The 14,261-nt window shown below is 50.3% G+C and overlaps 1 protein-coding gene across 4 annotated transcripts in view; it reads right to left on the bottom strand.

Moving 5' to 3' along the window:
- HYDIN (HYDIN axonemal central pair apparatus protein) overlaps window positions 1-8,535 on the bottom strand; it is a 399,941-nt gene extending 391,406 nt beyond the window's left edge. For all 4 annotated transcript variants that reach the window (XM_044987150.1, XM_044987153.1, XM_044987154.1 and 1 more), the window contains exon 1: window positions 8,410-8,535. The gene's annotated coding sequence lies outside the window, so the exon portion shown is untranslated. The remainder of the gene's footprint in view (window positions 1-8,409) is intronic.
- Window positions 8,536-14,261: the final 5,726 nt, after the last annotated feature.

The raw sequence follows: 14,261 nt of genomic DNA, 5'->3' as shown, positions 1-14,261 counted from the left end.
AGCAGCGGGTTACCGGTAAGCGGCTTTTATTTTCTGGGTGGAAATGTTTCTGGAGAGGAAGGGGGGTTAAGGCTGTATGCATGCCAGCCTAGATGTGGAATAGCCCATTGATGTGGTCTATCACATCGCGGTAATCGTCTGCAGTAATCTCAGCAAAAGTTTCAGCCAGAGCGTGGGCAATATGCCTGCGCAGGTTTATAGGGAGAGCCACTGTTGTCCTTGTCCCAGTCAGGCTAACGCGTCCGCGCCACTGTGCCGCGAGGGGTGGGGGGACCATTGCTGAACACAGGCAACCCGCATAGGGTCCAGGGCGGAATCCACATTGCTGTAGAAGAGCCTCCCGCTGTTCCCTAGTGACTCGCAGCAAGGAGATATCTTCCAGGATTAACTCCTGTGAAAAATGTTGGGAGACTCTTTAGTGAAGCTAATGATAGAGATAGGGAGATAGTGAAGATCACCCCTGCAGCTGCATCTTCACTCAAACCCTCTATCACTGAAGCTTACCCAAAGCAACCAGCACCCCTCTATCACTCAAGCCCCACTTCTCCCTCTATAAGCACCCCTCACTCACCATTTTGTGGCTTCTGCTGTGTTATGTGTGTGGTAAAAGAATGCTAAAGTGAGGACTAAAGAACTCCTTCAGTGTGTGGGAATTTCAGTCTGGAGATAATGAACACAATGCTTCCCTGTTAAATGTTGTCAATTCTTTTTTTCTAAAGTGACCTTGACTGCTGGACTGACCAGATGTACCACAGCACAGAAGCTGCAGAATTTGAGAAAAAATCCCCGAAAGAGCAAGGAAGACATGCTGAGAACTGTTATTGCTCACTCTGCTAGAGAGAGTAAAAACTTGCAGGAGTGGAGAGAAAGGGAGAGCAGGATACGCCAGAGGGAAAGCAGGACCCGGCAGAGAAATGCAGTGGCCAAGAGGAAAAGCACAGAGAAGCTGCTAAGCATCCTGTCGCGCCAAGCGGACTCTATCGAGTCACTCGTTGCCATGCAAGCAGAGCACTACCGTGCTACTCCCCCGTCCCAAAGCTTTTTGCCTTGTGCACCAATGTCAGTTCAAACCCCCCTTCCCCAGCATCCAGGTTCTTACCACCACCAGCTGCCTCCAACACCTGTACGTTCACCAACCAGCCCTGAGAACTACAACCCTTACCCTCTGCACTCAACCCCCATCACCATGCAGTTTATGCACCCTGAAGTGCAGGATTCATTGCACAGCACTCCAGACAGGACGTATGCAAACTTGTGACTGTGCAGTTCACCAACCCACACCCCTGCCCTCTTGTGTTCATGAAATGTTGTGTGTGTCTGTCTGTCTGTCTGTCAAGGAAGTTTTTTTCTTTTCAATAAAACAATTCTTGGCTTTGAAAACAGTCTTTATTATAGCAGATAGTGAAAGATACCTTAGCCCAGTAAAGAAACAGGCACTGCAAATCATTTTAGGGATAATAGAATAACAGTGTAAACAGCGCACTTCACTCCCATGCAAGGCAGCCAACATTACTGTTGGCTTTCAGCCTCAAATTCTTCCCTCAAGGCATCCCTAATCCTTGAAGCCCTGTGCTGGGCCTCTCTATTAGCCCTGCTCTCTGGCTGTGCATATTCAGCCTCCAGGACTTGAACCTCGGTGGTCCATGCCTGACTGAATGTTTCACCCTTCCCTTCACAAATATTATGGAGGGTACAGCAAGCGCATATAACCGCGGGGATGCTGCTTTCCCCCAAGTCTAGCTTCCCATACAAGGACCGCCAGCGGGCTTTTAAACGCCCAAAAGCACACTCCACAGTCATTCGGCACCGGCTCAGCCTGTAGTTGAACCGGTCCTTGCTCCTGTCAAGCTTCCCTGTATAGGGTTTCATGAGCCAAGGCAGTAACGGGTAAGCGGGGTCTCCAAGGATCACAATGGGCATTTCGACGTCCCCTACTGTGATCTTCCTGTCTGGGAAAAAAGTCCCTGCCTGCATCTTCCTGAACAGGCCACTGTTCCGAAAGATGCGTGCATCATGCACCTTTCCAGGCCAGCCTGTGTAAATGTCAATGAAACGCCCACGGTGATCCACAAGCGCCTGGAGAACCATAGAGAAATACCCCTTACGATTAACGTACTCTGATGCCAGGTGGGGGGGGGGGCCAGAATAGGAATATGCATCCCATCTATCGCCCCTCCACAGTTAGGGAAACCCATTTGTGCAAAGCCATCCACAATGTCCTGCACGTTCCCCAGAGTCACGGTCTTTCTTAGCAGGATGCGATTAATTGCCTTGCAAACTTGCATCAACACGATTCCAACGGTCGACTTTCCCACTCCAAACTGGTTCCCGACCGACTGGTAGCTGTCTGGAGTTGCCAGCTTCCAGATTGCAATAGCCACCCGCTTTTCCACCGTCAGGGCAGCTCTCAATCTTGTGTCCTTGCGCCGCAGAGTGGGGGCGAGCTCAGCACACAGTCCCATGAAAGTGGCTTTTCTCATACGAAAGTTCTGTAGCCACTGCTCGTCATCCCAGACTTCCATGACGATGTGATCCCACCAGTCAGTGCTTGTTTCCCGAGCCCAAAAGCGGCGTTCAACAGTGCTGAGCATTTCCGTGAATGCCACAAGCACTGTAGTGTCACACGCGGCAGGCAAATCCATATCGATATCATCGTCGGACTCCTCACTGTCACTTTGGAGCTGAAGGAATAGCTCGACTGCCAAACGTGTTGTGCTGGCGACACTCATCAGCACAGTCCTCAGCAGCTCGGGCTCCATTTCCCACAGAAATCGCGATTCACACACAGAGCAGAAAGACACTCACAATGGCGCCAAACATTGCCGGAAAGACAGAATGCTGGGATGTGAAGCGATGCACCACGGGGCGTTGGAACAGGAAGCGGAATGACCCACACACTTCCTTCCCCTTCCCACAATACTCAGCGCCAAAATGGCGCCAAAACGGGACGAGGTGCTCTGTGGGATAGCTGCCCACAATGCACCTCTCAATACAGCGCTGGAAAGTGCTGCAAGTGTGGCCACACTGCAGCGCTGGTAGCTGTCAGTGTGGCCACACTCCAGCGCTGGCCCTACACAGCTGCATGACCAGCGCTGTAACTCCCAGCGCTGCAACTTGTAAGTGTAGCCAAGCCCTTACAGCCTGGCTGAAGCTAATCCGAGCCACCTGTTAACATGGGTCAGCAAACGCTATGCTGCATCTACAGACAAGGCTCCTAAATTTAGGCTGACTTTACAAAGGAGCCTGCGGGGTTCTTGAAACTGCCAGTCTGGTACAGAGGGTAAAGGTAGATTTTAAATGAAGGACAGTTGAGAGGTATGAACAGGAAAGCCAGCCGGGTAGAAAACGCCAAGCCCCAGTTAGTAAAGGAATAGTTGAGTAGTTACAGCACTGGCCTGGGACACCAGAGACCTGGATTAAATTCCCTGTTCTGTAACAGGCCTCCTGATTTTAAGCAAGTTACTTTGTCTCTCAGGTCTGGATCCTCAAAGGTATTTAGGTATTTACTTCTGAGGATTTGGGGGATCTGAATTAAGTGGGAATTAGGCACCTAAATACCTTTGATGATCTGGGCCCTAGACCTTTGTGGCTGCTCCTGTGGCACACCCCATGGTCATTCAGAATTTCCTGTACCAGTAAAGACAGAACTCGGATCCTCTGGTTCTAAAAGAAGAGGCCCCTGCCACTTCAGCTAAAGGAGTATTGGCCTCTGACATACACAGATAAGCAGTTCTGAATCCAGCCAGTAAAGATAAGGGCCCAAGTTCTAATTAATTTACATTGCATTGAAATTAATGGGTGTAAATCAGCATGGACTTTGGCCCATAGTGTAGAATATCCAGCTCTTTCTCTCAGTACAAAACAGGTCATGGGTGTGATCTTGCCCATAAACACACAATAAATTTGCATGCTTTCCTCCCACTTACCCTGGAATAAACCATTCCTCTGGAGTGATTGGTTAATATGCCTTTCCTGTTTTATTTTACTGGATAGTGCATTAGCAGATTTGTTAAAAATTTTAACCAAGATGCTATCAAACAATTTCATTCAGCTAGACAACCTTGTGTTCAGGTTTAAATAGCAATATCACAGTTCCTTCCTAGAAATCACCTGCTTAGTTATAATTATCATACAAGAGGCATTGTAAAAGCAGCTACAAATATTAACAAAGCAGCCACAGAAATTCCATGACTCTTCTCTTTCCCCCCTTCACTAACAGTTATATGGCCGACTGTTGTTTAAATCAAACCCTGCAATCTGGGATGCATGACTCGCCACCTCTACATTCCAGTCCCTCCAATATTTTACAATTTATTACTGTCAACCTGCAATTTACTACAGAAACAAACTCTGCCATAGCTGAGATTACTAATTAGGGCTCTCAGATTACATCGTCCTATTATTCCTTTTTATTAAACTTCCATTCTCATCTGACAGTGACAGGGATAAGAAAGTATCAGAAATACAATGCCAACAGCATTTCCCACCCAAGTTCCACTACAAAGCTGAAATTTCATGACTTCATGGAACACCTATTAATATCTAAGCCGATTTCTAAGTATTTACAATATTCCTTTCCCTTTTACAGATCTCTGCTCTTCAGTTTTTCAAACATGCCTCAAGTCCTCCTTTATTTAAAGCCATTTATTTCTGGCATGAATAAAACCAGCTGAACCTTGGAATATGTTTGTTAGGTTTTGAATGTTTCCAACCTCTCATGAGGCTAACCTCTTTGGGAAGGAGAGGAGGGAACTAAACAGTTAAGAAGGTGCTTTAGGATTGGGTGCAAATGTCAGTAGATTGGGCCAAGGAAGCAGCAAAACTCTGCAGGGTGAATTCTATCAGGGCCTAATCCAAAGCCCATTGAAATCTACAGAGAGACTCCCAGGCCAAGATCCTCATATGCATTTAGACACCTAACTCCTACTGATTTCAACAGGAGTTAGACATCTAAATACCTCTGAGTATCTGGGCCCCATTGACTTCAGTGAGCATTAGATCTGGTCCAAAGTTTCCTGCACAGTGGGAGGGGATTAAGAAAGGAAATGGAGCTTGTAGTAGATCTACAGAGGCAAGAGCCATCAGCATGGGCTGCTCCTTCATGGAACATCACTGCTCCCTGGCAGCACGGACTTTGAAGCAGTTGTGCTGCTACTGCCTGGGATCCCTTGCCCAGAGAGAACCCAGTGGGACATCATACTTATCCAAGATGTATTAAGTTCTGGATGGATTTCCACCTGGAAATCTAGCAGATTTCCATTGGAAGGCAACTGCTCCTTTGCTCTGCCACCATACAGCATGGAGAGGCATCCACAGGGTGTTAAGAGGTGGAGGACTGAGCCACAGAGGTGGATCTACACCCATTCTGCATAGGCAAAAAGAGATTTGCCTACAGAGGCAGAGGACTCTGGTGTATTTTTATTAGGGCGAGAATACATAGGTACAGTGCCTTGCACCAGCTGCTTTGAACCAGTATATGGAGCTCTAATGGAATATTTGTACCAGTGTCATTGGGATGGGGTCACATTACCCTAATAAGGTACTCAGAAAAGCAACAGGTAAGATGCAGATTCACTTCATCTTCATGAATATATGGAAAAAGAAGTGGTTGAGCAATGGAAATACCACACTGGATCAGAGCACTGAGCCACCCAATTCAGAGTCCTGTTTCTCATGGTGGCCCGTACCAATTGCTTTGTGACAGAAACCTGTAGAGGACAGTTACTGAATAACCTCCCCATAAGGAAAATTTCTTCCTGACCCCCTAGCAATTGGTTTATGCCCTGAAGCATGAAAGTTTACAACCCTTAAAATATATTAGCCTCTCTAATTAACTGAGGATGTTCTTCTTATCCATATAAAAGTCTGATCTTTTTATAATCCTATGGGTTACAGATTGGGAAATGAGGCACAGAAAACTTAAGGCTAAAATGTTCCAAAGTGACCTCTGCTTTTGGACACCCAACTTGAGCCACCTAAGGCCTGGAACCACTCAGCACCCAGCACTCCTCCTAAAGTCAACAGGGGCTGTGGATGCACAGACTTTCTGAAAACAGGCCCGAGACCTCTGAACCTGAACACCAAAGCCACAGGTCACTCTGGAATATTTTAGCCTAAGCACCTCACCCCAAGCCACCCAGCACATAAGTGGCAGAGCTGGGAGCAGAATCCCTTCTCCTCATGACTAGCCCCATGCCCCCCAGGAGAGGGAGCCCTGTGATGTTTCCCTTGTAGGGTTTCCTCCATATTCTTCTTCCAGGGCATGGGGTTTGCCCCCAACCTGATTCTACAGAGGCAGCATGGGTTCTAGTCCACAATCCCCTGGAGATTAACTGGAATCTTGGGGATCTACTGCATGATGGCCCTGTGCAACTCCAACTTCAAGGGCCCTTGCAGCCAGGGGCAGCTCTAGCAATTTAGCCGCCCCAAGCACGGCGTCGCGTCGCAGGGGGCGCTCTGCCGGTCGCCGGTCCCGCGGCTCCGGTGGACCTCCTGCAGACGTGCCTGCGGAGGGTCCGCTGGTCCCGCGGCTCCGGTGGACCTCCCCCAGGCACGCCTGCGGATGCTCCACCGAAGCCGTGGGACCAGCGGACCCTCCACAGGCACACCTGCGGGAGGTCCACCGGAGCCGCCTGCCGCCCTCCCGGCGACCGGCAGAGCGCCCCCCGCGGCGTGCCGCCCCAAGCACGTGCTTGGCGTGCTGGGGCCTGGAGCCGCCCCTGCTTGCAGCTTACCCTAGCTCCATGGGCTCCCTCCTCCTGCAGCAACCCTCAGCGCCCCCTTTAAAGTGGGTTCCCTGGAGGGGAAAGGACACCCCAGGAGTGTTAATACAGTAGTACACCCTATCAACATGCATGCAGAATGCCCGGGGTGGTGGGGAGGGAAGAATACATGTGAGCCCCAATGCACTTGCCTCATGTCCTTCCTACCCTAGGATCTCTGTGACTGAGCTGAGCCATCCGGGGGAGAGGCCACTGCTTTCCCTTGCAGCTTTCCACGCTGAGGGTCCTAGCCAGACACAGCTATAACGATCAGGCACCCTTGGGTCTTCTAACATGTTACCAACAACCCCTCCCTTGGCCAGCCAGCATGACAGACCATTAACCCCCGCCACGCCATGACCAAAGGGCAGCGGGGCAGCCTGTCCATCCACTGCATGCCAAGAGCAGGGTCAGGGACTCCTGCGCGACTTGAGGAGGGGATATATCCACCAACATCCAGACCCTCCCTGGAGCTGCGTGCTGAGCCCTCCCTGCCACCCCATGCAGAGCGGGGCCCGGCTCCCCGGAGCTCTGCCCCCGTCTCTGTGCTGAGCCCTCCCTGGCATCCCCTGCAGAGCGGGGCCCGGCTCCCCGGAGCTCTGCCCCCCGTCTCTGTGCTGAGCCCTCCCTGGCATCCCCTGCAGAGCGGGGCCCGGCTCCCCGGAGCTCTGCCCCCCGTCTCTGTGCTGAGCCCTCCCTGCCATCCCCTGCAGAGCGGGGCCCGGCTCCCCGGAGCTCTGCCCCCGTCTCTGTGCTGAGCCCTCCCTGGCATCCCCTGCAGAGCGGGGCCCGGCTCCCCGGAGCTCTGCCCCCTGTCTCTGTGCTGAGCCCTCCCTGGCATCCCCTGCAGAGCGGGGCCCAGGTCCCCAGAGCTCTGCCCCCCGTCTCTGTGCTGAGCCCTCCCTGGCATCCCCTGCAGAGCGGGGCCCAGGTCCCCAGAGCTCTGCCCCCCGTCTCTGTGCTGAGCCCTCCCTGGCATCCCCTGCAGAGCGGGGCCCGGCTCCTCGGAGCTCTGCCCCCAGTCTCTGGGCTGAGCCCCCCCGGCCTACCCTGCAGAGCGGGGCCTGGGTCCCCAGAGCTCTGCCCCCCGTCTCTGTGCTGAGCCCTCCCTGCCATCCCCTGCAGAGCGGGGCCCGGCTCCCCGGAGCTCTGCCCCCCGTCTCTGTGCTGAGCCCTCCCTGCCATCCCCTGCAGAGCGGGGCCCGGCTCCCCGGAGCTCTGCCCCCTGTCTCTGTGCTGAGCCCTCCCTGCCATCCCCTGCAGAGCGGGGCCCAGGTCCCCAGAGCTCTGCCCCCCGTCTCTGTGATGAGCCCTCCCTGGCATCCCCTGCAGAGCGGGGCCTGGCTCCCCGGAGCTCTGCCCCCCGTCTCTGTGCTGAGCCCTCCCTGGCATCCCCTGCAGAGCGGGGCCTGGCTCCCCGGAGCTCTGCCCCCCGTCTCTGTGCTGAGCCCCCCCGGCCTACCCTGCAGAGCGGGGCCTGGGTCCCCAGAGCTCTGCCCCCCGTCTCTGTGCTGAGCCCTCCCTGCCATCCCCTGCAGAGCGGGGCCTGGCTCCCCGGAGCTCTGCCCCCCATCTCTGGGCTGAGCCCCCCCGGCCTACCCTGCAGAGCGGGACCTGGCTCCCCCAGGTGAGGCGGTTGGACACTTACATGCTCAGTCTCTGCTGCTGCAGCCCGTTTAACAGCCCCAGCAGCACCACAGCCTCCCCCTCTCTGGCTGCCAGCCCTGGCTGTTACCCTCGTTCCCGTAGCAACCAGGGCCTGCCAGCCCTTCACAGGGAGCTGTAGCCGCAGGCCCTGGGCTCCATGGCAACCGTAGAGACTCCTGCAAGGGCGGTGGCCCAAGGGAGGAGGCGGAGGCGGGTGCTTGGGGCCCTGCGGGAGAGGCAGGAGAGACCAGCTTCTTAAGCCCCCCCCCCCATTGTATTTCATTGTCATGAATGGAGGTTGTAGGTAGGGGAGGGAGACTCTGCACAGGGAGCTGGACTAAGTGACCTCCTGGGGTCCCGGCCGGCCCTATGCTTATTTGGATGACAGTGCACTGTGCACACACCAAGTAAGAGATTGCCCCTGGCTGCTATCACCTCTCTACCGGGAGAGCCAGTGACTTGCCCAAGGTCAGAAAGGGAGCCTGTGCCAGAGCTGGGGCATACACCCAGAGCTGCTGAAACCCAGCCCAGTGCCTGAGCGATGAGAATTTTATTTCCTTTCACGTATCAGATGGTGATGGATGCTTCCAGTGCTTTAGCTCCAGTGGGGGAGCTTGGTCCCACTGGTGATACATGGCAGTTGGAGGAGGGTGACTATAAGACCCCAAGCCAAGACACACACACACACCAGGACTCACCTTCTCCCAGCTTGTCCTGGGGGTTCAGAGATAGCAACACCACATCCAGGCGTGACATTGACAAAATAAACAAAATCATGGGGCCACACAACAGGGCTGTTCCTGGCCTGAAGGGATTCTGCAAGTCCAGGATCCAACATTGTGTAAGATTCAGGAGCCAATAGCTATCCTGCCCAAAACATAAGATATTCCCTTATTGGAATCTGTTAGGTAATTAAACAAACAGTCGTGTTTTACCATCTACGGAAGCTCTTTGCTGTTCCTCAAGTTAGCTTTTGTAGGTGTTGCATGAAGAGAGATTTGTGGGTTTTTAGACAAACTGATGGATTTTAAAAGTAAAATGCTGTCAGAATCCAGTCTAACAGTTTAAAGGAAATCCAAGGGGAGACATGAAGCTCACACTGTGCCTTCCAAATAGGCAAGAACATACTGAGCATTTTCTCCTCAGGAGACATGAAACAAATGCCTATCTGTGAATAACTCACCTTTCATTCCCTGTGGAGGCTGCCATTTCCCTCCATGAATCCTCCTCCCACAGCAATCACAGTTTTAACGTCCTGAGCACAACATCTCCAGATTTCTGATCAGGCCTTTGGAACAACCCACGAGACTACTCTCCGGCTAAGCAATCATTAGTATGTGCTGTAACAGGACTTTGGGAGCTTGGTTACTGCCAGGCAGATATGCATGCAGTGCAGACAGGATCAAGAAAGCTCACAGGGCTAACCTATCATTTTGAGTAAGGGTGCTCCAGAAACAAAATTTCCAACACAAGCTAAAGCAGAATCTCCATTCACTATTAGCAGAACAAGGCCTCTGGCACAGTGTTAAGCAGTTCCAGTCCCATCTACTGAAGGGTTGCTGCACAGATGTAAACTGACCAGTGTGATACTATGTTAAGCTTTGAAGTTCATCAAAAAAATTAAATCCTTCTGAACATCCCTCCCCCCCGCCCCAACCCAATACAGCCCACAGGGACCAATCCCTAACAACGTGAGCCTAGATTGCTCGAGCTAAAGGGCTAAACCATTTGCTTAGAGCAGTACTTTCAGAACTGAGCCATCGTGCTCTGTGTGGCTCACCACATGTGCATGAGGGAGTCATGAGTGAAAAAATCTTAATCCATCTGCCTGCTTGTGTTTTTTCAATTAAGGGACTATTAAACTAGGCTTAAAAATCACCTGCATCTTATCTATAAGGTCTGCATCTTACACTCCTACTGCAGCTGCTGGTGCTGAGAGCCTCTCTGCACCCTGGGTCTCCAGCAAAGAGCTTCCCTGCTGGGGGAAGCATTCAGCAGGAAACCTCTCTGCAGCAAACCCCCTGCTGGAGCAAAGGGCAAAGAGAGGCTCCCGCCCATGCCAGCTGCAGCACCAGCAGATCCAGGAAGGGGAGTGAAAGAGAGACAGGTGCATCTTTGTAATGGAATGGTTTTTACCAAGTGCTAAGCCTACAATGCAGCATACACTCAGCTGAAGAAGATTGTAATCAAGTTGGATGGAAAACGAAGAAAAGCAGACAGTACAATGGTGCATACATCTTGTGGCTCATGTCCAGAACTAGTGGATAGAACAAATTAAGAAGAGTCAATATTTTGCACTGCAGCTTGATTAATCTACGGTGATAGGGGAGTATGGTTATGCCTAGTGGTTGGAGCAGTGCTGGTTAGGTTTAGTTGTCAGAGCGGTGGCAATTGGCAGAGGTCAAGAGGTGGGGAGCCAAGTTGGAGCAAGAGCAGGACTAGGGACAAGGCTGGACTAGGAAAAGAGCAGGGCTGGAGCAGGTTAGGGGCTAGGGAGTCTGATACTGCTATCCAGAAGAGAAGAGTTCCAAGCCATAACATAACATGATATTGAGCAGACTGAACTGATATGCCTCCTGCGAGGTTTATATGCCTGTACTGAGAGTCACCAGACCAGCTGCTGGCTTGTGGATTGGCTGGAACCTAACACAGGAATGACCCATCCCTGCATGTGGCTCAGGCAGGATCCAGTTCAGGCATGACTCATCCCCTCACACAGCCCACATGGCTCAGCTTCTGCATCAGGAGAGTTGTCTAAGCAGGTACAATAGCCAATGAACTTTTATTTAAACAAGCCCATTCGTCTCACTAAAATCTTAGGCTGAGTCTGAGCATTCCAAAAAATCCACATTTTTAAATTATAGTCTTAAAAACTCAGAGTAGATCATATTATGTAAACAAACCATCTATAGCTGAACAAAGTTGCAAAACCATCCAAACTCTAATGTTCCTCTTGAATCTGGTGACCTGAATTTTTCAATCTAATGTCTTAAATTGGTTAAAAAAACACAGTATTTGGCTGTGAGGAGCCGCAGCGCTAAAAAATTTGGAAGCCACGGGGTTAAAGGCAATAGCAGATTCCCAAAGCTTCAGACTTGTTTTTGCCACTAGAGGGAGACAAACAGCCACACGATTTTGGCATGAGTTATACTTCTAAGCCTACCCCGATGCTTTTATTAGTTCAGATTGGGAAGCAGGGCCAAGCTCCAGTCTAGAGCCTTATTCCACTCAGGCAAAGGTCATAGAAATCAGAGAAGTGAAGTACCCTAGGTCAAGAAAGGATGGGGGGGATAGCTCAGTGGTTTGAGCATTGGCTTGCTAAACCCAGCTTGTGAGCTCAATCCTTGAGGGGGTCACTTAGGGAACGGGGGTAAAAATCTGTCTGGGGATTGGTCCTGCTTTGAGCAGGGGGTTGGACTAGATACCTCCTGAGGTCCCTTCCAACCCTGATATTCTATGATTCTAAGAAGGCTGCATAGGACCCCTTAAGATTAAACAGAAGATAGGGTGGTTATTTGCTCTTTCCCTACAGAAGACTTTTATTGCACAATGCTGTTTTGCAGGATTCAGTCAGTATTTGCACATAAAGCCCTTGGCCTTGCCTAGGTGTTTTGTATATTCTGCCAGCAATGTTTAATTTCTGGAAAAAATCATTTCAGAGTAGATTATCTTTGCAGCTGACAAGCGCTTTGGGGGAAGGAGTACATTGTGCCTCCAAAAGGAGAGCTAGTATATTGGTTGGGTCACACTTGTGCAGGTGCCTGGCTGTCAACATTGCTCCCCCTCTGTCCTGGTAGTTGGTATTGAATGATGCACCAGCTGTACCCAGCACATTCTGTACCTATTTTATTCTTGTTCGGCAGTTCTCACTGGACAGGGAATGGTAAATTTGTAAGCTCTGCATAACCTATTTCAAGGCAGATGTAGGCCTGACATTAAAAAAAAAAAAGTCCAGATCTAAACACTATACAGTTTGGGAATGTGAACCTTATTAGTATTTATCACAGCAGCTCCTAGAGGCCCCATTGCCGAGAGAGTGGCAGCCTTTAATCCCTTCCATAAATTTTCATTATCATCATCAACTGTAGGCATAGCAGCAAACCTCTCTTGGAGACACTGCTGAAGTTTCCCCCAAGTCACTATATCTTGAAGGGACTTGATGTTGAATTTCTTTCATACTGATTTTGCCTGCTTATGATATCTTGAGGCGAGCTGGAAATTCATGATAGATCTAACAAGGCGATGGTCTGTCCAACAGTCCATGCATGGCCCTTGTGATGTGGACATTCTTCCGATCTCGAGCTCTGACAGTAACATAGTCAAGAAGGTGCTAATGCCTGGAGCGAGGGTTTCTCCAGGTGGTATTATACATTCTCTCACCATGTGCTAAGTCCATTGGCTATGTCACCCGCCATTACCAAGACTGGTTTGATGAGAATGATGCTGAGATTCAGAGACTGCTCGACCAGAAAAGAAAAGCTCATTGCATATGGCAAAATGACATATTAGACCAGCAGAAGAAAGAGTCATACAAGCAACTCAAGGCTGAAACCCAAAGGAAGATCCACAACATCAAAAATAAGTGGTAGCAAGAAAAGGCCAAGGAGATTGAGCTTTACACTGATAAACATAACATGAGGAGTTTTTTCAGGCAATAAACGCCATTTATGGTCCATGCTCCCATACCACTCCGAGCCCAAGACATATTTTAAGGACAGTGAAGCTATCGGAGCCAAATGGAAGGAGCATTTTGAGTTACTCCTGAACCGTGAGTCAACTGTCTCTGATGCCACTATCGAATCTATACCTCAATGACATGAGAGAGACTCTCTTGCTGACCCCCCTGCCCTCAAAAAAGTAACACAAGCCATTACGCAAACCAAGAACAACAAGGCAGCCGGGCCAGATGGCATACCAGCTGAAGTTACAAGTTTGGAGGTGAAGAACTGTAAGGAAGCTCCACAAACTTTTTCTTCATATCTGGTATAATGAGAAGATTCCGGAAGACTTGAGAAATGCCAACATTGTTACAATCTTTAAGAAAGGAGATGAGTTGGAGTGTGGAAATTATCGAGTCATTGCCTTGCTATCTACAGCAGGGAAAATTCTTGCCGGTATCCTCTTAAACCGATTACTTCCCTTGCTGAGGAAATATTGCCAGAATCTCAGTGCAATTTTAGACCATCCTGCAGGACAACCAACATGATCTTTGTTGCCCGCCAAATCCAGGAAAAGTCTCGGAAGCAAAGTCAAGACCTGTACATGGCCTTCCTTGATTTGACAAAGGCCTTCGACGCCATCAATCAGGAAGCCCCGTGGAAAGTGCTGGCCAGATTTGGCTGCCCTCCAAAATTTATTAAGGTCCTAAGGCTTCTTTATGATCAGATGACTGCCACTGTTCTCTGTAATGGAGATAGACACTTTCATCATCAAAACTGGGGTTAAGCAAGGATCTGGTATTGCGACCAACCCTGTTCTCCGTCTTTTTAGCAGTCATTTTTGTCCTTGTTAAAGAGCTCTTCCGCAATGGAATTAACATTCAATACAGAATGGATGGGCAGCTTTTTAATCTTTGCTATCTCTGCCCAAAGTTTAAGGCCTCAGGGTGTCCATTACTGATCTTCAGTATGCTGATGACTGTGCCATCCTCACAGACACTGAGAATGACCTTCAGTCCACACTGGATTTTTTTTGTACAAGCTTACTGAAGCCTAGGACTCGCACTCAATATTGAGAAGATTAAAGTGCTTCATCGGCTTCCTTCAGGCCTTGCACATGACCCACCACAAATCACCATCTTTAGAGACAGTTGAGCACTTCTGCTACCTTGGTAGCCAACTCTCTCAAAACCCA

Source organism: Mauremys mutica, chromosome 14 (assembly GCF_020497125.1).
Source record: "Mauremys mutica isolate MM-2020 ecotype Southern chromosome 14, ASM2049712v1, whole genome shotgun sequence".
Lineage (NCBI taxonomy): Eukaryota > Metazoa > Chordata > Testudines > Geoemydidae > Mauremys > Mauremys mutica.
This window is presented reverse-complemented; position numbering and strand designations above follow the sequence as displayed.